Source organism: Aulonocara stuartgranti, assembly GCF_965226115.1.
Source record: "Aulonocara stuartgranti genome assembly, chromosome: 22".
In the NCBI taxonomy this organism is placed as follows: Eukaryota; Metazoa; Chordata; class Actinopteri; order Cichliformes; family Cichlidae; genus Aulonocara; species Aulonocara stuartgranti.
In genome coordinates this window covers 24155934-24178061 of record NC_138957.1, presented here as the reverse complement: position 1 = coordinate 24178061, position 22128 = coordinate 24155934, and positions in this window count along the sequence as shown.

The window sequence follows — 22128 nt, the reverse complement described above, 5'->3', positions numbered from 1 at the left end:
CAACACATTACATCATAAAATTAATAGTAGTCATGCTGCTACCTCTGCAACTCATCATAAACAAAATCTGTACATTACAGTATCCAAAAGATGATTTTGTGTTTCACTTGCATGAGTTGAAATAGTGTGTTTCCTTTCTCATATGTCCTTATCCATCATTGAATTGCAACACCCCTAGCTTGAGAACTCGTTGAGCAACATCTGGTATGTTTTTATAGTGATTCCTCAAACTGTTGCTAGTAGATTTATCTCCAACGGCTCTTCTGCGTGATGACAGACATTAATGATGACCATGACTGTGTGATTCCTATCATTACTATAAGGGCTTAAGTTTGTATGTTAGAAAGTTTAAAAAAGAAGAAAAAATAGGATCTAGCTTTCAAACCGTGGATGCCATTTGAATGGTAAAGAGCTCTACATGGCCAAATACAAAGTCTGCAGATTTAACTGGAAGCATGCAACCTTCTTGCTGTCAGTTACACTGCAAATCTTTATTCTCATTTTCTGTTCCATTGACATGGATAATCAGGACCGCGGGCTGCTTGTTCAGCATAGTGAGGCCTTGTTGCCAGAAGGGGTTTTCAAGCCTGCTTCTACTTGACACAGCACTTTATTTGCTATGCCCGATTAGCAGCATAACAGCTTTCAAAACATGAAAAATCTAAATTAAGTCGGGGGAAAAAAGGGGGTGAGGGGAAACCTTTCGGGATAATGATTTCAGATGAGAGGATTGATTCCTTTTTTAGGATGTAAATAAGACTTAGGGACAGGATCGGATAAACTCTGCAGGTGTTTGGCTGATTTTTAAGAAAACGCAGAACGAGTGCAGAGGGTGCAGGATACACTCCTGATGTAACCACACTGTAAGACTTAATCTGAAAGGTGTTTCATTCCACAGGATATAAGAGCAGAAGAGTGAAAGAAATTATTACTTTCTCAGAGCCCGTTAAGCTCAGTGCATCTGTGAGGCGAAGCTTTTAAGGTTTTCTGCTTGTGTTTAAACACGCCTCATACAGTTTGGTGTTTAGCCACAAGAAAACGTGGAATTCTAGAAGACTGTAGCTGACAGTTTAACAAGATAATTGATCTGCCAGGTAGACTGCTGAACGCAAATCAACAGTTTATTTGACAGTTTAATTGTCATGGTGCAGATGCATCCCACTCATCTGGCGCTCCAAGCAGATTAAAGCACTAATATCTATTTGCATCACCTGTTAACCCAGGTCTGATTCTGTGCTCTGTTGTCCTTCGTCTTTGAATAATCGCCAGTATGAGACACCCACACTGCTATTTTGCTAAGAGGTTTACATAAACTCTGAGTATTATTTACTTTCTCTTGCAAAAGTCACACACTCAAGAGGAGCCTTTTTTATATTACAGGCATTCTGTGCTCGGGGCTTTTGAGTATTCACAATGCATTCTGTGTTTTAGAATTCTGTCCAAACAGAAAGACCATTTCATATCACACAGAGCAAATACAGAAAGGCATATATACATGGTAATTGTGTGCTATTCAGTGTCAAGCAGGTCATCCAAAATAATGTGTTTTGTATTCATGGAGAGCGCTCATCCCAGTGGATCAATTTTTTGAGAGTCCAATTGTTTTCTCTGGCTCGGTGGCAAGATAACAGGCTGAGAGGGACTGCAAACATAATTGTCATTTGCATTGCAATCAAATTTTTTTGTGGAAACGCTTTCTTCACGCCGACATTTATGTCAAAACTCTATCGGGGCTTAAATAAGCAGACCTTTAATTTCATACCAACCTGAGTTTCTGAATGAGTAAACAGAAAGAAAGACGGGGTAGAACAAAACTGCACCTCAGCCCGATATATGCATGTATATATATATATGCATGTATATATACAGACAGACAGATGCACAAATGGATCTCTGCAGGCGTACATGTCCGCACAGACACAAACACAAACGCACGCACACACATAAACACAACCCTTTTCACCTCAAATCCTGACGGGATTTGCACCAAGCCTGTTCCGTGGCATGAAAACAAGATATAGGAAAATGATAGGGAGAACCATTTTATGCAGGCATGGGAACTCGCCTGTCCATAATTTGCTTTTTTTTTCAACCGTTTCAACCAGTGTAATTAGATGATGTCATAGAAATGCACTTTCCATGATCCCGAACAGATAAATCAAACCATGGAGGGTTTGTTTTTCTCCGAATGTATAAAATTTCTAATATATACCTTTTCAGGTGATCTGTTTGAAGTTATGCTTGGGGAAGGGCTTTTAACCTGTTTAACATGTTAGTCTACGTGAGCCTGAGCAGCAAGTTTGAAAAGATCCACATCAAGTTGCCTCCTTTTCTTCTGTTGGAGATCATTGGTCCTTTTCCGTCTTCACGCTCTCCTGCATAACCATTAACGGAAAAGTGTTTGGTCCCTTGGCTGTGAATACAAATGAGAGGTTTAATGACTGTCATAACGTCCCCATCCCCAAACAAGAGCCCACCATCTATTTACATAAAGCGACCTGTGTTAGTGTGAACTCTGGAGCAGCCCGGCGGTGCCCAGTCCACTGTGTGTCTCGGCCTCTTTGGTTTTTGTCCTCTATTGTTAGTCACTGCAGCTTCTCTGCAGGAGTTGTTCCTGGACCTATGAGCTCTTTCTTTGCAGACAATGAAGTGAAGTGTTTCCAGTAATTAGCAATGCGCAGGTCTACCTCCTCTTATGAAATTCTCTGTAAAGATAGCATAGCCCTCCTTCCAGTGGTTTGCTTGTGAAGAAGTTCGTTCTGCCTCCTTTGGAACAAATGATTTTTCTTCAACTTTCCTGAGGCAAAAGAAAGCAAAGCTAATGACTAGGTGGAGCAGTTTTAGAGCAAAGCAATCAGTAAGTAACCGATCACATTACAGCAAAGCGATGAAGTTGTAAGTGCCAGTTCTTAATTAGCTGTGGTTAATTATCAGAGGTAAATAAAGCAGCGGTTGATTATGCATAGCCTTATCCAGTGATCAGTTTGCCAGCTGAAAGACTGAAGATCAGGTAAAACTATTAAGGCACCATCTCAGTTAGCGGCCTTGCTGACAGCTGGTCAGTCGGTATGCTTAGACATTCAGGAAAGCACCCACGCACACAGACACACAAAAATGTATGCCTGCATACCCACCATCACAGAAGCGCATACTGAGAGACAAAGAGCAGCTGAGAAGGAGGCGGATGAGGAGGACTGAGGAGAAATGCAAACACAATGTTAGATAACAAGAGCGTAAGACAAAGAATGAAAGCTAAAATGAAGAGGCGAGAGAGATCAGAGTGAGGGGCTTAAAAAAGATACACTTAAGAAGGACAATATGTGACGTGAAAGGATGCGGGGAAAAATGAAGAAAAGGGGGACAAACCATAAGGCAGCAATAAACACGTCTCACCGATAAATGATGCAGGGAGACCTTTGGGCCAGCAATTAGCCAACATGCTACTTTTACTGACCTGTGATTATGGCTGCCTCCCTTGGGAAGATTGAAATTTTAAGGTGCAATGCATCATTTCCCTGAAACTGTCCAAATCTGGTAAATGGTGTCTGAGATATTGCAGGTGACTCACAGGCAAACAAATGAACAATGCAGTTCTTACTCTGGGCAATGCAGAGTAATTCAGGAAAGGCTGACAATGAATGGATTTCCGCCTCAGATGTCCCTTCCAGTTGAGGCAGTGGGAAAACATTTTAAAAATTCTACATGTGAGATGGCGATCTACAGGAAGTTTTAATAACAAGAAGAGATGTGAGGGAGGACGGCTTAGAATCAAGGTGAAAAGAGACTTAATGTGTACACAGAAATATATCTGAGGCGAAAGTGAGTGCCGGGGAGAGGCGGAAGGAGGGACGGATGCCAAATGAATAAGAGGGGGCTGGCAAGAGGGTGAGAAAGATAGAAATAGACAGGAAACAAATAAGAAGGACAGAGGGAGAGAGGAGAGGCACAAGATGTAATAAGATCTTCAGATGAGGCATAAAATACAAATGCAGGGGAGACAGGGACACGGGATGCAATAGTGATTCTCGATTGATGGAAGAAAATAATAAATAGGACGTGAGGAGATGTGGGAGTATGATTTAAAACCAGCTGAAATAAATTAATACTGAATTTTGGAACAGAAAAGAAACAGGACCCAAAGAAAGGGATGGAAATATGCCAGAATGGCATAAAATAACATTGAGAAAATCTAGAGATATACTGGAATATAACAAGACATGTCTCTGGAAACAAAAAAAAATGGAGTGAAGAGAAGGACTGGCACAAAACAAAGACCAGAAATATTTAGGCAGCGCTAAGTGGTGTGAGAAAACAGGGGGGCCTGCATCAAAGTGGGCAGGTGGGAAAGGGTGAGAAAAACCTAAATTGAATAGTGGAATGCAAAAGTACTTCTTAGAGAGATACAGACAGATGCAGGGAGAAAAAGAGGGAGAGACTGACACTCAAATGTAAATAGGGAGAGGAGGATGAAAAAGCCGCACACTGGTGGATTCCTCAAAAGCCCCTTCAATATGTATGAGGGCAGTTCCATAGACTCTGGCAGCCACAAACAAGCGACAGAACAGAAAGGAGAGGAGTGCAGCGACGCAGGTTGTGCTGAAAAGAAAAGAGCTCTCCTCCTGTCAGCAGACTTTACAGTGTGTCCAGGGAGTGCGAGTCCGGAGAAAGGGGACCACCCAGAGGTTCTGTTTACCATCCCCTGCTTTTTCTTGACACAACAGCACAACAGACTGAGAGTGTATGAGGGGCTAAGTGTGAATAAGTTGCCAACCAAGTTACAAGCACAAGCACAATTACCTTATTGCATCACATACAAAGATATAGAGGTGGGAATCACCTCACCCCACGATACGATATTGCGATTTTTGATATTTTGTGTTATGCTGAATATTTCAGTAACATATACGGTGATTTATCACCTTTCATCTGGTATAGATTATGTCCTGAAAGTTAAAAGCTTGTCAGGATCTTTTTTATGCAATTAGATTAAGTTATTTAGTTATCTATATCTTGAGTTATTTATTCTATGTATCGATCGACAATATTGCCATGCAAAATAAAGCGATACTACGGTGTATTGATTTTTTTCAGAGGAAAGCAAACCTAAAATGATATCGTTCTTTAAAAAGCCTAGCACCGCACTGCACTTACACAACGAGATTTTTTTAACGGAGAGCTCTAAAAATCTCACAGGTGCCAGCTGAGCACGAAGTTGAATAGAGGTGACAAGGCTTGCAGAGACACTTTTTTGGAGGAAGCTGTAGGCTAATGCACCTGATCCCAGAGTATAGTCATCTTAACTAAATTTTAGTGGCGACAGTGTTACGCCTACGGCTGCAGAAGCCATCCGTATTTTCTCGTTATCCCCTGAAATATGTTGAACTGAAAGGAAAATGTTCTTCCTTCCCTGGAAGAACAGAGATCTGTCCAAAGTGCCCAGACCTTTCTAGCACCGATCGGCCCTCGGCAGCCTTGAGGGAAAGAGGAGATATTGGCAGTTGCCCAGAATCATGCCCTTCTGTCTGTCACACTGATAGCAACAGCAGTGACACTGTTGCTAACAGGTTATACTTTACATGCATGTTCACTCAACAGCTACAGTGGAGTTGCTGCAGACTCCTGCTGACAGATGAGATGTAGTATCCATGCAACTTTCCAGCTCTGAGGTTTCTTTTTTCTTGCAGCTTGTTTGGCTGATAGAGTGGGGAAAAAAAGTGCACTGACAGAGCATTATATAATTAAAAACGGTTCAGGAGTTTGCAGCTGAAATATAGTAATAGACGGTGTGAAAAATTCACAGCGCAGAGGTCGGAATGTATACACAGTGAGAGACAGTGTGGTAAATAGATGGCTCGGGGCTTTTCAGCTGAAACAAGATAGCGTGGAGAAAAAAAAAGCTGCTGCAGCTCCAGAGTCTAAAGGAGCACAGAGATAGTGGTAAATCTAGCTGACACGACTGGTGTGCCTGCATGCATGCTGAAGATGTGTTTACATAAGTCTGTTTATGAATGAGCGAAGGGAACACATGTGTGGTCCAGGGCTGTGAAGGCGGAATGGTCTAGGTTTTTGTGCAAGCGTGCTACTCTAAAAATCACATTAATAGCAATTACTCCACCCTCCATTCAACAGGCACATGCTGCTACTCTGCTTTATCACTTGAGGCAATTAGAAAAAGACTTTTATAGCCTCTGACCCAGCTTCCTTTTTTCCATATGAACAGCGGTCCCTTTGCCATGGCACACTCTGCTAGACAAACCTGTCTCTTTCTTAGGAAAACAGCATAAAGACTAAGGAAATGAATTTTATTGCCCCATTTTCCCTCCTTCTGCTTATTGACAAAGACACCACACTCACCCTCAGAGACTTTGGCTATTTCATTACTTAAAGAGCGGAAGGGAAAATGAATTTTACAGCCCTTGGTCCTATCTGTCTCCTCAGACACCTCCTGCCATCTGAAGTGGCACACTCCACCATTCTCACTTTCTCATTACTTAACACATAGATTGGAAATGAATTTTACTGCCTGTGCCCTTTCTTCTCTCCTCAGCACCATCCTGTACTCACTCATCCACGTTGCTCTTATTGTCTCTCTTCTTTGCAGCCTTATAAAGAAGGAGAAAATCAATTTTACAGCACCCTCTCCCCCATAAAGTGGCACACTTCAGATTTTTCTTGTTTCTCGCCTTTCTACTTGTTAAAAAACGTAGGTCCGAAATCAATTTTTGGCCTCTGTTTCCATTTTATAGCCCCGGGCTTTCTTTAAAGGAGCGGCACACTTCATCCTTGTGCTTCTGCACTGCTGCCCTCTCTGAAAGCCTCACAATGCATTAGCATACAGGTGGTGTCTTTTGTCTCCTTCTGAGGCACTCTTCTGCTCTGTGTATTGCCCATGTGTCCACTTTGAACGCCCGCCACTGGAAGTGTACTGAAAAGGCTTAGAGTATTAAAAGGTCACTTAAGATAACTGGCCCTTCTGTTGCCACACAACCTCTGACACCTCCCATAGATAAAGTGAAGTCATTAGTCTGGGCTCTCCTTTCCCTGCAGCCCATTATGTATCAGGGATTGTGAGGGAACTGGGTTTATTTTGCTTTTCATCTTGAAATAATGTTAGATGTTGGAGCTTAAAATGTGAGTACTCACGTTTGACCTTCAGCAGAATTTCACGTTACAAGGAAGATTATTATGATTATGGTTATTTGTGTTTGAAGCGCTCATACAGAGCATTTTCTACCAGGCAGGTCACGGAGAGCACTGGCTTCAAAACAGATCTTTCAGTTCCTCTCCTCCCCCAAGACGTGCACTGTTACCGCAACCTCTTTTACATGACTACACACATATCTGCTGCCCAGATGCTACCCACCCCCCATCCTCCCTGCCTCCAGCACCCCTCCCTCCTCCAGCTGCCTCGCTCCACTTGTGGCTGCTGCTCCAGCACCCTATTCATTAACAGCTTCTTAATGCTCCCAGATGGGACGACTGTAATTTATGGTGGCCCCAGCGTGTTTACGTTTATGTCTATGTGCATGTGCGTACGAGGGTCCATAAAATCTATGCATAGTGAGCAGATTTGTTTGCATATGTGACTGATTATAAGCAATGGAAAATGTGTTATCTTAATTAGCCTGCACCTACGATTATTTGGATCCATTTTGCACACAGCATTTGCGCTCACTCAAGAGTAAACTGTGTGCAAATGCAAATATGTTTGTGCCAAGTCCCCTCTTTGTCCTTTGTTTGACTTGGGCAAGAGCACGTATCGCTGGAGGGCAGAGTGAGGACAGCGATTAAGGCACATATTTCAGGTTTCTACTTCAACATGGGGTTTGTCTCCAAAACTGACCTCAGCCGGAGAAGTACAACATTTCCACTGCATTTTTCCTTCTTCTATGTACACAACTTTGCACTTGGTGGCGCTGAATTGAGATGGCATGAGGTTGCATGGGGAAGTCCCCACGTTCATGCAAACATGAACATGTGGGCATTGTGTGGGCATGAGTTTATCTGTGGCTATCTGAATGCGCATGTGTGCGTGCATCTCACTGATACTCCAAACCTTAACTTTCGGATGCCAGCATCAGTTCCCATCTTCTCCTGGTGGGTTAGGGTGGAGGTGGTGCTTGTGGGTGGAGGTCGCAAAGGTTTTAGCAGATTTGCTTGCTGCCTGCTTTGCTAAGGAAAGCCTGTTTCCTAGAAATGGGGAGACGAACACACACAACACTCCTACAAACAAACACACGGACAGTTCTCACCTAAACACAGCGCACAGATACTGTAAAAGCCCACCCGCATTTGGTTACAGTGTATTCTACACATACACACACATAAACACACAGCGTGTGCATTACACACACTGTGAATAATACACAGACATGACAAATACTGTCTTAAGAGGGAACTTTCCACACTAAATCTTTGACCATGTTGCATTCCCTGCACCTCTCTCCCCTGCCAGTCCAACGGAACTCCACACATGGTAAAAATAACCAGTCAGCACTCGCCGAGGCCTGCTCTGAAAACACAGGGTGCCCACATTGCCTGTTAGCAGGGCCGTTTCTATTTGCAGAGATGTGCGCGTTGGGCAACAGTCAGAATCCAATGGTGGGAACAGAGGCCACTGAATGCGGCGAAGGATTGTGGGAGGTTGCAGGGTCTCTCTGTTGCACCTTTGAGTACTTATTTCTAATTACTCCATTTGTGCTCAACATTGCTAATGGTTCACAGACGTGACGCACAGTGAAGCGACTGAGATGACGGAGTGCTTCAGGGGGACACGCTGCACACCAATATCCTGCGCGCTCGAGTGGCAGAGCAAGAAAAACAGATGGAAATGACCACCAGCACACTTCAGCGGACATGTAAATATATGTACACGCACAGACACACATGCACAGATGTGCATACAGGTTCAGGGATGTGAAAACAAAGGGAAAAAGGCTGGAAGGAAAAACAAACACAGACTGTAGGATTTCTGGTAGCGTTCGCACTCTCTTTAGCACGCATGGATAGGCTGTCACATCCAAACACACACTTATGCTCACATACACATGCACACACATTCACACAGGCCAAGTATGTCCTCATCGCCAGCATGCGTAGATAAGTATATATGTGTGCGAGTGTGTCCTCTCTGAGTCGACCACAATGCACAGCTGGCAAGGAGAGAGAGGCCCAAGTGTGTAAGTGTGGTCAGGTCAGGGGCCCCGTCTCTCTCCACTTTCTCCACCATCCAAGCTCTCTCTGTCTTTTCCTCCTCTTGTCCTTCCTTGTTTTTAACCTTGCCTTCCTCTCTTTTGGTCACATTTTGGCATGTTCGTCTGTCTGTCTGCCCGTTTTGTCCAGACTCTGGCCATTCCCAGCTTTCTTCCAGTGCAAATATACAAACACACGCAGATGGAAGTTTAAAGAAAAAAAAGGGAGACTTCCTAGAACTGCAGAGACATATGCATTTAGAAATGCAGGAACGTATGTGTCGACAACCCTGAAAACAAAGACACTGATATTTTCATTCAGTCCGCATTTGCAGATTGCACAGTTGCAGGCATCTGAGTTCACGCTCACGAACGCCACCCTTTCGCCCTCTACTACTGGACATCCCTTTCGTGTGAGCGGCGACCACATTACGAATGCTGAAACACAACACTCACTGTGCAATACCAAACACAAAAGACCACAAAAAACTGAAAACCAACTTATTTAAATCCATTCATGGGTCAAATGAGTTGGTTTATCGTCACCAACAAAGACATGGGTGTGTAACTAGGAGACAAAACCCAAACTGAAAATCCTCAAATATCACCACGTACAGTTCTAGAAAAAAAAAAGTTGGCTTGTTTTTAGATGAGCAAACGACCAGACAGATGATATTTTGGATGAAAAATCAATTAAAAGCTTTTGCTTTCTTCTTGGAAAATTTCTTTTTATGGATGACCCTCCAGGCTTCCTGGGATATCTTTTAAAGCCTTTAAAAACTTTATTGACATGACAGCAGATACACTAATCGTATTAAAAGTACTCAACAGTGCCAGTGTTAGAGAGTCAGTGAGAATGAAATCAATCAGATGAGGTTTCCAAAAACTGGTTCAATTCATCTGCCATTTTTGATTTCCAGTGAGTGTTTGGAGATGGCTGTTATCAAGAATCACTCTCAGCAGGATTCGATCAGGACAAGAGCGAAGGACATGACCTCTGAGTGTGGAAGTGCTGCATCCGTTTTATGGGGGAAAAAAAGAACGACTTGTTTTGTTGTGGTGGTGGCTTAAATTTTGAAACCAGCTAAACACTTTGGTGCAAAAATAACATTTGAAACTGAGAAGTATAAACATATATGGATACAATCACGAGTATTGTCTTGTTACAAAAATAAAGCGTGTGCTCTAAGTAAGTGTGCACAGAGGCATCGGTATGAACATGTATGCACATCTTTTGCTTTGTCTGCATGCACGCAGGTTTGACGGGCGTGTTAATGGCCTGCAGCACCTTTGCAGTCTGAGTAAATACACTTGAACACATGTAGCTCGGTGATAACAATCTTTCATCGGGCCCTATTCATAATTTTTTAAGGGTGCACAGAATCGTGTGATGAGGAGATCCCTGGATCAAATATAATTAGCCTGGACATTTGGCTCAAAGCTGCATGAAAACCACTTAAAGATCGTGACTGTCAGTGTTCACTATTAGAATGATTTATTCACATCCATTTGTGATTCAGAGCTTGCCAAAAAATGTCTTTATTTCTGGATTGAAGAGCAAAATGACCTTGGGAACTGAAATAATTGGTTGTGTATGTGAGATCTCTGTTAACTCAGGAACAAAATGCTGCCCCATTCACAGACAGCAAAACGATGTGGTCAAATCTGCATGTTCCACATGGAAACAAAATAGCCTTACAAACAATTTGGGTAGATGTCACCACCATTAAATGTGGAGTATTGCCTAAATGATAGAATGCCAGTGCATGATCAAGCTTACCCACTTTACCCCCCTAATGATTTTGGCATCGCAGCAAAAGAGCAGTCATAGAAACCAAACAGAAGAAACAAAAAACCCACATTCGGTATTATTTTTGCCAACAGTTTGGACAATAATGCCCCACACATTGTGCATAACAATACCATCAAACTCATTTCCATGACTTGTCATGACAACCAAGGCTTTCCCCTTGCCTCATGTCGAGTGTGCCCTGCAGCTTGTTTACTGCTGGTAAGAAATTCAATCTCAAATCAAATCAGTCCGAATGACTGAAGCCATAGCGGGCTCATCTTTGTGCTTTAGCCATGATGGTTTACCTTCAGGTGATTTGGTTTGCCTAATGAACGATGAAAATTGCAGATGTGTTGAATGCCTTTAAACACCACAAAAGACAGAGTTAGGACAGGAAGGTTCAGGAAATAGATAATGACGCATAGTTGGGAGGAGAACTTGTTTTCTCTGATTGGCTGAGTCATTCCCAGCAGCAGGGAACTGCAGAGCTCTTTGAACTAGCAAAGCAAGGATGACGACTGTGGCAAGAAATCATAGCTATATGAAAAATCTATCCTGGTGTACAGCTGTCAAGTGAACGAGTGGGGTTCTGCAATGAATTTGTAAAACTCATTATCCTACTACAGCTTTTCATAGGTTATTTATTTGTTTTTAATAAACAGGAATTGCATTAATCCCTTTGATGTTATCCTAATTTTCCACTTCTCTGTTCACTGCAGTTGGGATGTTATCCAGTGAAACATGGCCAACTCACCAGAGGCCTGTACTACAAAACAGGAATTGAGGTTATCAAGGTAACTTTAGGTTTCAGTGTTAAGGTGGTTCACCTCATACCAGGATACATTTTCATGGTAACTTAAGCTGCAGACCTAAGCTGCTATATCCTGGGAGTTGGATTTTAAGGCAAGACCAGGATATATTTGAGATAAGAGTTCACCAGATGTTTGTAATTGGTCACGTGCTCAAAACACCCTTTTCATGTACATGCTTATAGTCAACTATAGGAAACTATGGGTAAACTTAACAAACTGATAACCATCTACTTGTGACTGCTTAGCGTGAGTGCTCACATCAGAGCAAGAGAAGGAAGCTAACAGAAAGATACCTGGTTATGTTTAATTGGTAACACAGGCCACTTGAGCAGCCACGTTCAGCACGTGAGGGCAAGAGGACCAAAAACTCAGTAAAGTCAAACTTCTGTTGCTATCTGCAGTGTTTCTTTTCTGTCTTAAAAATAGAAATAGCTAAACAAAAATTGCTACATGGAGTATATACTGGGTTCATAATGAGCCCACTTGCTCATTTCAGTCACTAAAATAGCTGACAAATAAAATTGTTTATACTCCAAAAGGATATTTGCAGATTACTAAAATGGGAAAAACTAGCCTGATTATTAACTATTCATCTGTGTTAATTAAAAAATGTGAAATACAAAATGTATATAAATGTATTATTTCAACCCCTGTGCCTATACCCTAGGAACATGGAACTAATAACAGCAACACATTAGTTAAACTCAGTTTGGTAACAGGAAATTAGAGGAAATAGCAAGTCTGTAAAACCATAGATTCTGTATGAATGATGGAAGCTGAGCTGCACTGACTGCATCCACTGGTTTCCAGTAGTTAACGTAGTTCCAATGCAGAACACGAAACTGATGTGCTGCAAATTTTATAGCTCGTTACACAAAACCACCCTCTTCTCTCGCCATAGACAGGTGTTATCAAGCCATGGGCATCATTACCTTTTTTGTGCACACATAAGTTAGTCAAAGGGCAATTTCAGCATTGGAGTCTATGAGAACTGACAGTCTTCTGGAGCCAGCCCCAAGTAGCCACTGAGGAAATATAGTTTTTGGCACTTCTGCTTTGGCTTCGTTTTTCAGTCCTGAGGGGTTGCAGCTGGGTCCTAAGTAACATAATAAAATCCACCTACCAGCATGTCTGACCTTAACTAATGAGTTACATGTTGTTTAATTGTTACAAAAATACCAACATTTGCTTACCCTTAAACCACTGCAGCTCCTTCCCTCCTGACATTAGCTGGTCTTTAACCTGCCAGCTCTCTAGTTAACGTTGGCTTGAACTGAAAATCGTGCAGCTAATAATTTGGTGCATTTACTGCTTGTAAATGGATGCCATGTATACTGCGTCCCTCACCTAAACCTCACAAGTATTTCCAGCAGTGCAGATGTCTTCTCTCTGCTACGTGTTAGAAAAAAAATAACAGTGGAAAATATCCCGACCTCACGGAAATTAGTTTCAAGCTCTTGTTAAAAATGGGTTTTTTTCTTGACTCAAGATGTAAATTCACTGGAACCTGGTGGAGGAATAAGCTTATTCTAGGCTGTGCTGAATGAGATGAACTCATCAAGCATAGGGTGAAAATCCTGAAGTGAAAATTATTGTTTCTTAACAAGGACAGCATATTCTTAATATCCGCGACAGCTAGCCCGAGGGCCAACACCAGAAGACCAGCGCGGTCCACTTAAAATCAACAGCTGACCCACTTCTTCCACTTGACCTGCTGAAACAGAACAAGTCTTTTCACAGTTTTCATTTTAAGTTTAAACACAGTAGGGACTTTAAATACCAGTAAATCAAGCAACACGTAGAGGTGGGTGAGTGTTCGACACCTATGAAGGGGTCCTGTGGCTCTGACTGGCATGGTTTGCGCCCTCTTGTCTCTTTGGTGCGGTGAGTGCCAGATGTAGTTGACATAACTATATATGGACAGAATATACTGGATTATATGTTCCATTTACAAATCTTACATACAGTCTGGTCCACATACAGGCTTCAACAAATCAGCCTTTTAACCATTTAGTGAAGCCCTTTAAAATGAAAATGAATGCCCAAAACACTACAAATCTAAGAAACTAAGTTTGCAGTGTGCTTGGCTTTCTGGATTCAAATTTACAAAAGCCAGATTTGGCCCCCCGGGCCTTGAGTTTGAGAGGTTGTTTTGAGTGATCACCCTTACTCTATAATGAGAAGTTTCTGTCCTGATGGGAGTGGTCTTTTCCAGGATTAGAATGCCACAATCCATCAGGCACGAGTGGTCGCTCATGATGTGAATCATGTGTTACGGGCATTTTGAAAGTAAACAGGGAAAGTCTAAGGAACGCATGCATTTTTTTTGTACTCCATCATTGGAAACAAAGGTTAAACCTTACTCTACTTACACCATATCACTCTTATGCAGTAACACATTCCTCGAAAGTAAAGTGTGCATTGTTTTATAACGGGTTTTTTTTTCTTTCCATTTCCATGCGGAATTAAAACCAGCTATCTTCCAGACAGAGTCATGCTATTTCAACCTCCACTCCCATGATAATTAACTCAAGCTGGATGTAAACCAGATATGGAAAAGCTTGAAGCTGATTTTTAAACCTTTTCAACGCTGTGATGACTGACACTTTGTTTATACTTCTCTGCAAACCATGCTGTGAATGTTTTAGACAGCATGTCAGATTCTGCAGAGCTTTTCACAACATCTGTGTCCAGTTACTCGGAATCTGTGTGTATTTAAAGCCATTGGTAAGTTTGATAGACGGCTGCTGGGAGACATGTTTGTGCATTGTCTGCACAGGTGACATGCAGCTGAAAGTATCTTGATGAGGACATAACCTCCAACTAGATTGATATCGAAAGCTCATTGTGTGTGGTGCTTGCACACCTGTGTAGATGTGTTAAAGTCTAAGTCATAAATCAGCCATGACACAACTGCTGCTGATGAGATTATTGGTTTCAGCTGTTTTCCGATGTACTGGACGTATTAGGTGCTTGTGAAAGTGCATGATTGGCTGCAGAGGCGGATTTGTGTCAGTAAAGAAAACAATGATTACAGAAGAAACACAGATAACAGTGGAAATAAAAATTGTGTCAAGTGTGCTGTTAGCATTAAAACAACAGCTATAAAATCTACTGTCTGAATCTTTGTTCTTTTAAATATACACAGATATGATATATATATAAAGTCAATGCAACAGTGCCTTTAAATTGCATTCTTTCTAAGCATCAGCAAAGAATGACCTCTCAGCATCCTTGACCTAGAACTTCAGTAAACCCTTTCCTTGTAATTTTATGGTCTCAGTCACTAGTTTTATTTCTTCTTAACTATTGATAATGTTTAATTAGTAAATTGTGGTCTTAGTACAAAGAAAGGTGATGTGACTGACAAGTTGTGAGTACTGAGTGTCCCCCAGTTTCTTGGACACATCCACCAAAAAATGCTCGACTTCAGGCATCAAGACAGAAATTGTCACCTTTTTCTTCAGCCATGGTCTCAAACTGTGGTACTCACTCACAGTCAGTTGCTGCCTTAAAAGCAACTTTGGGCCATTAAGATGGCGATAAGGAGGCAAAAAGATATATTCAGTCTGTGATTAAATGGTGTCAAATTTGAGTTTACATGCAATCTGTTTATGATAATGCAGAAATTAACTGTGATAAAACAGCATAAAACACAAACTTGTTGCCATCTACATACAGTTACATGAAAATGAAACCACACCCTCTTTACATTCTAAACTTTTACTAATCAGGACATAATAAAGAGTCACATGGTCCTTGGCAGACTCTAAAATGATTTAAATACAACCCAGATGTGGTCACGCATGACACATTACATTGTGTCATTATTTAATTGACAGAAAAATAGGCCCAAATTCAGAAGCAGTGTATGAAAAACTAAAAAAGCACACCTTTATTAGTTCCACAGGAATTCAGAGGGTAAGTAGCAGCCAATTAAATTTAAATGTAATGTTATTTATGTAGTGCCGAAACACAACAACAGTGTTGAAGGTGTTTTATAGTGTAAGGTCGACAATAATACAGAAAAAAACCAACAATCCAACCCTATGAGCAAGAACTTGGCAACAGTGGGAAGAAAAAACTCCCCGTTAACAGGAAGAAACCTCTGGCAGAACCAGGCTTTGACATATGTAGCCATCTGTTGTGACCAGTTGAGGGTGAGGGGAGAAAGGCAGAATAAAATGCTAATTAAATGCACTTGATTAATTGATAATCAGCCTTGATTTTGGCTTGTTTTGCAGCCACAGTACTTAGGCACTTTGTATTCACTGACCACTTTATGAACTGTGTATATGAAAGTATTCTCGAGTCTAATGTGAGGACATCTAACAGCTAAAGCTTGGCTGAAATTTGTTCATGCAAAGGGACAATGAGCAAAAGCGCATCACAGTGAACAAGAAAAGACTCAAGGTGTTGCAATGGTCCAGTTGAGGTCTAGACTTTAATCTAAAATACTGTGGTGGGGCTTGAGATGTGTGCATAAACAAATGCCTGCTAAGCTAATGGTGCTAAAGGTGGCTCTACAATCTCGGGTGTACTTGGCTTCACTTAAATAAATAATGACATGGTATAATGTGTAATATATTGTCATTCTTTTTTTCTTTTTCACATGACTCACATTAACTACTTAAATTTGCTGCAGGATTTAACTGCCATATGGGCAGCATAGGTGCTCAGCAAGCTAGCTTTTACATAGAAATATAACCAGAATACAACAAGTTGGCAGTTGAGTGTCTTACTCCAGTGAGATGCTCATCGGCGCAGACTGACTCCGATTGATTGCAACCTGTTGGCACTCGGTCTGTGTTTATAAATTAGACGGCAGTTATTTGTAAACCTTCGCCAATCTGTCTGAGAGTGATTACAGTCAGACCACGAATGTTTGGAGAGAGGAGAGGAGAAACGGAAAAAAAGATAAACGAGGCGTTCAACATTTTTTGTTATGTTTTGGTTTTGTTCTCATTTCCGCTCTCCACAAGAGAGGATTTATACGAGTGCACGATGTGTAGCTTGTCTTATCTCGGAGAATGGACGGAGGGCGGAACAGCTCGCCTGGTTGAGTCCAAAAGTTTAAAAAACTTATAGTTTACTAATTAACACAACATGCTTTTTTTTTCAATACAAAAGTCATTATTGTGGAAGTGCGTCATCAAATGTAGATTATTACAGTTGCACAATGCACTTTTGGTCAGCACCATTAGTTTAATAAACTGTTTACAACTGGGATCGCTTTACTGTGTATTTTACCACCCACACTGTAACATCACCGTTTTTCAGGGCTGAGAAGAGTGCAGGGCAGTCTTGCTGAATGGGAGGCTAATATAATGCCACATTTACACTCAAGATTCAGTTGAATTTCACTCTGGAGTTACACAAAAGAGTTGTGGTGACTTCCCAGAGCCAAGTCATTGTGACTAGCCAAGAAATAGTCCCCTGTAAAACCGCAACATGTCGTGTTTATGCTTTGGTTTTTGTGCAGATTAAACAAACATGAGTGAGCGTTAGACGTGCTGATGGGTGGATTTGGTTACTTCATGACAGAATCAGGCTGCCCATTTGCATGATTTCCGTCTTTGTGTAGTTACATAGCTATACAGACGTGAGAGCGGCATTGATCTCATTCGATTCAAAGTGAGATTTAGAGCTGTACCTTATATGTTTTCAACAGAGAGCACACAGTCCAATTATGCACAGTGTTTTGCCACTGCGCATTTAGCCCTTATCCGTGCGCACATATGTGGACATGTAAGTAAGTACAGTGGTGTATGCATTGCCTATATTTGTTCCTATATGTGCATTTGTGTGTGTGTGTGTGCCATGATGACCGCCTTGGGGAGTGTGTTGTTGTTGCGTGCTGCTAAAGAGTTTATGTTATTCTGTCCCTCGTCTATCCCTCGTTTACTGGCTATTCTGGGAAAATCCAAATTACAGTCTTTCAGCATGTGGTTGGCTTGTGCGGTTCCAAATTTGTACTTTACCTACCCCTCCTGCTCTATCCTTCTCTCTCCGCCTTTCTTTATCTCCCCCATCTTGCTAAACCTCCCTTACTCAAATGACACAATCTACTTCGCCTCCCTAATTTGCATTTATGTATACTTTCTCAACAAGTCTTATTTTTTTAACGAGTATTAAACCGTGCACCAGCTGGCAGGACTACATATTTCAGTCACCAGATGCATGACTTCTCTCCCTGTATAATCTTCTCCTTCTCACACTCTCACACTATCACCTCATCATTTTTCCTCTGCTTTTACTACATTTTCTTGTTTTCTTGTCTTGTTGTTTTGTACCAGTGCCTGTTGCTGTGCAGATGGTCCTAAACACATCTATGGCTCCTCTAAAAACATATCCTCTCTGCGGCTTTACTCGCCACTCAGTTTCAGGGCTTCCTGTCTCCGACTCTTACCCGCCTGTAATTACCATCATAACCTATGGATGTGCAATCCCCTCTCCATTCATAAAACTGGTATTTTTATGCAAGTGTGAGTGAGAAACATTTTTATTTTTGCAAATGATGTCTATTTTTAACAGGGACTTATGCAAATGCTTATTTAGTGGGTGTCTTAGCTTACATAATTGTTCAGTTCTATTCCTGATACCTGTTAAATCTATCCTGGCCTTATGAATGACCCTGCACACACACATGCACACTCGCCTGTGAAATATCAGACATGTAATGGGTTCAGTCACTGGATTAAAATGACAGAATGAAAATGAAAACTCTACGGACACTGCACCTCTGAAACGGCTCATTGCTTTGGCACACTAATGCACCCTCAGAAGCTTTTGGCAGTGCTTTGTAATCATCACTGAATATTTTTAACATTTCAGAAAGTTCACTTTTTATTTTGACTTTAAATACCATGACTACCAGGCTGCTTTGAACTCCCTCTGATGAGTCCATGCAAAGCAATTTGTTAGGTTTTTTTTCCCTCACAGATGCGGTTAACATTTGAGCTTTAAAAATGTCTAAATGAAAGTGTTTCACTTGCCAAACTGAGTCACCAGCTTTGATTTGTTTGTTTGTTTTTTCATCTGGAAGGGCATCTTCATCTAAAGTGTCAGCCCAGACAAGATTGCTCTCGGTTCTCCTACTTTGCATTTTATGCGCATGATGCGTATTTATAACCGAGGAATTAATGCACAATGCCTCAGTTCGGGATATTGCACTCTGACATAGAGCATTCTGGATGGGCTCAGTACAGATTATGTTATGACGACCACCTCTGCTGCAACGCATCACGTCACAAGGCTTTAGCCAGAAATAGTACACAGAATCAGTTTGAAACACTCATCGTTAGAGCATCTAATTTTAGATTACTTCTCTGGCCAGATTAATGAACTTCTTGGTAAAAAGCCTCACAAGGTGAAAGATCTCATTAAACCTTAGGGCCAAATAGCTCTCATCTCAACTCTGTTATTTCTGATTTCCTGCTTTTGAGTCAGAGTGAAGGAAGACTAGCTCATTTGCCATCTGAAGTGACCAGCTGCCTCATTCTTTCCTTGTCCTTCTTCGGCCTGTGGCCCCAATCCATGTCTTCCTGCGGTACTTGGCTACTGTTTACCACTTCTGACTGCTCTCTGCTTGTGCGTTTTCCGTGTGTAGCAGTGAAAACACATGACCATGATGAGTGCTCACCATTCACCCCTGTAATCCTGCGGAGGAGAAAGGGAAGAGGCTGCCTCAAGGCCAAGCCCTGCTGCTATGACCGAACACCGTGTGACATTCTCAGCAGCATCCCCTCCGGCTCTGCATGACAGCAGCAGTGGTCAATTTTTTTTGCCTTCTCTTCCTCCTCCTTTCCTGCTTTTCTGGACAAAAAAGGCCCTGTTTGGTTCAGTGGCATGGTTACACACAATAAATAAATAAATCTGCATAATTACGTAAGCAGTGTTTTGCTGAACGGCAATGGAAACTGTTGCGAATCAGCGCTGATGACAGCTCTCATTATGGACGGCTTTCTTTAAAGTGAAAAAAAAATTGCTTTTGCTTATCCAATTTATTTTTTCAGTGGAGTTTTTAATTTCCATGTGGATCTTCATTACGGGTCATGCAATGGACTTTTCATGTGCTCTGGGTTTGACAGGAAACAACTAGAGAGAGTTTCTGTCCACAGATCAGCAGATGAGGAAGTGACACCTCATTCTTTCATTCACTTTGAAATACTCCACTCGAATCCTATTATTATTTAGTTTCTCTAAATTTCTAGTGTTTTTCTTTTTCCTTCGGTCCAGCTAAAAATCTCACACACCTCTTGCTTAATTCTTTCTTCCATCTTCTTTTCTGCTTTTAACCCTCATCTGCTTCTCTGTGAAATTTCTTCTTCCCATCTCCTTTTGCCTTTCCTGACTTCCCTCAACGCATTCCCCTCCCGTCTGTGCCTCATTCCCTCCTTCTTCCCCTGCTTTGGTTTTGTGAAAGGGGGCTTTATCGACAGGCCTGAATGGTGCAGGTCCACTGGAGGCATGGACAATGGGGCCCATCATCAGAGGGAAGCAGAGCCCATGAAAGAGGAACAAAGACCCTCAACCCAAGTGGGCCCCACTCTGCACCTCAGCAACAGCCTCAACTGGCGCTGCACGCTGTGTGTGCAGGCATGTGTGTGTTTGAACAAAAAATACTTGCCTGTATAAGAAGGCAGGTGCTGCCCCTTGGGATGTCTGCATCACGGATGTGCCCCCTAAAATGGCTGGGCTTTCAGCAATCACTTTTAAACACGCTGAATTCTCGTGCTAGCGCGGTGCATTCATTACTGTTGTAGTCTAGCTTGCTGCATGGCGTCCTGTGCATCTTTACCACTATGCATTGTTAGTTAATGTGCTAAAACCTTTACTGATTCATCCGTGAAAGGGCTACCCAGCACACGCTTTCCTCTCTTTTGCCCTGACAGGAAAATACACGCACCCGTCATGAATATGCATGCTCACTTTACTGTCTTCTCAGGGGAGTAGGAGTCTTTAAAAAGAAGCATGTTTGTGCAGGGAAAGCAGTTTGTAAGAGAGACAAGTCATGTCTGTTAAACAGGTTTTTCGGGAGAAAGTGACTGGACATGACAGAATTGGCAAGGAGCTCTGTTGTTCTTCCATTTCTCTTAGCTGTTGAGGTTCAAGCTCATTTGCTGCACACCTTTTGTAAACATTCTGCTAATCTTTGTGATGCTTATGAATTTAAAAATAACTCACATTTATGGATTGTAACAGTAAACCAATAAATGTTAGCAGTTATGTTTCTGTGGACTTTGAACTGGGAGTATCTAAGTTCAGTTTTATGTTTGGTTGACTTAATTTTCTTGCTTTATTTCTGAAAACAAAATGTAACAAGTTGTCAATGAACCAAAACCTAAAATCGAAAGGAACTTCAACAACTTATTATTACAGAGCTGAACTGAAGATAGCATCGCTGTAATTTTCAAGATATCATTACTACTGAAGGGTTACTTACTCAAGAGTGCCTGAATGACGCACGCGCTCACTGTGTAGTTATTGGAACAATGTTATGAGTTTCTGAAAGTAATTTTTTTCTGAAACATTTCTGAAACATCCTGTACAGAAATGACAAAGAATGACACTAAAGCAGGGGCAGGACATGGATTCACGATTTATTTTGGGCCAAAATCATTCTTTCTATCATGAATAAGTGTTGCAGTGTTTCATAACTATGAAGTGTAAATGCATGAGTAATCCTCCATGAGTTTCTTGACATCCAGACCAGAGGACCTTTACTATGAATTTATCAAATCAGTTCAACAGCAGCTTCTGCAGCAGAAAGAGATTATTGTTTCCAGTCTATTTACAATACTATTTAATATCTGAGGGAAGTTAAGGTTATATTCATTTATCAGTTGACCTCAATTGGCCGAGCTATATTCGAACACTCACTAATGTCCATTATGCTGGCAGAGACCTCTCATGACCTGCAGTGTGAATTATAGACTTCATCCAGATGTTGCTTGTAAGGTCACTGTCAGCCTGTTGCTCATTGAAACAGAAAGGTGAAAATTATGTGCTTCATTCAGTGTTGTTTGTGTGTGTGCGTGCTTGCATGTGCAAGACATTCACATTAGTTTGTCACTTTAATTCCAAAAATCTAAAATGTCGATCTCAGTCTGGCGGTTGTGGTGTGACGGCGGATGCTCGGGCGCTGACCTGGAGCAGAGGTCTTTCTATTTCTGAAAACATATTATCCCGCCCACAGAATAGCACACATGCAATCGACCTTTCACCCTGGGCCATTTCAAATCATTATCTTCAAGCTTAAGAGCAGGGACTAATCCTAGCTGTATTTACCAAACAACTGGCACAACAGCTGGATGGTCTGTTTGCAGTCCCT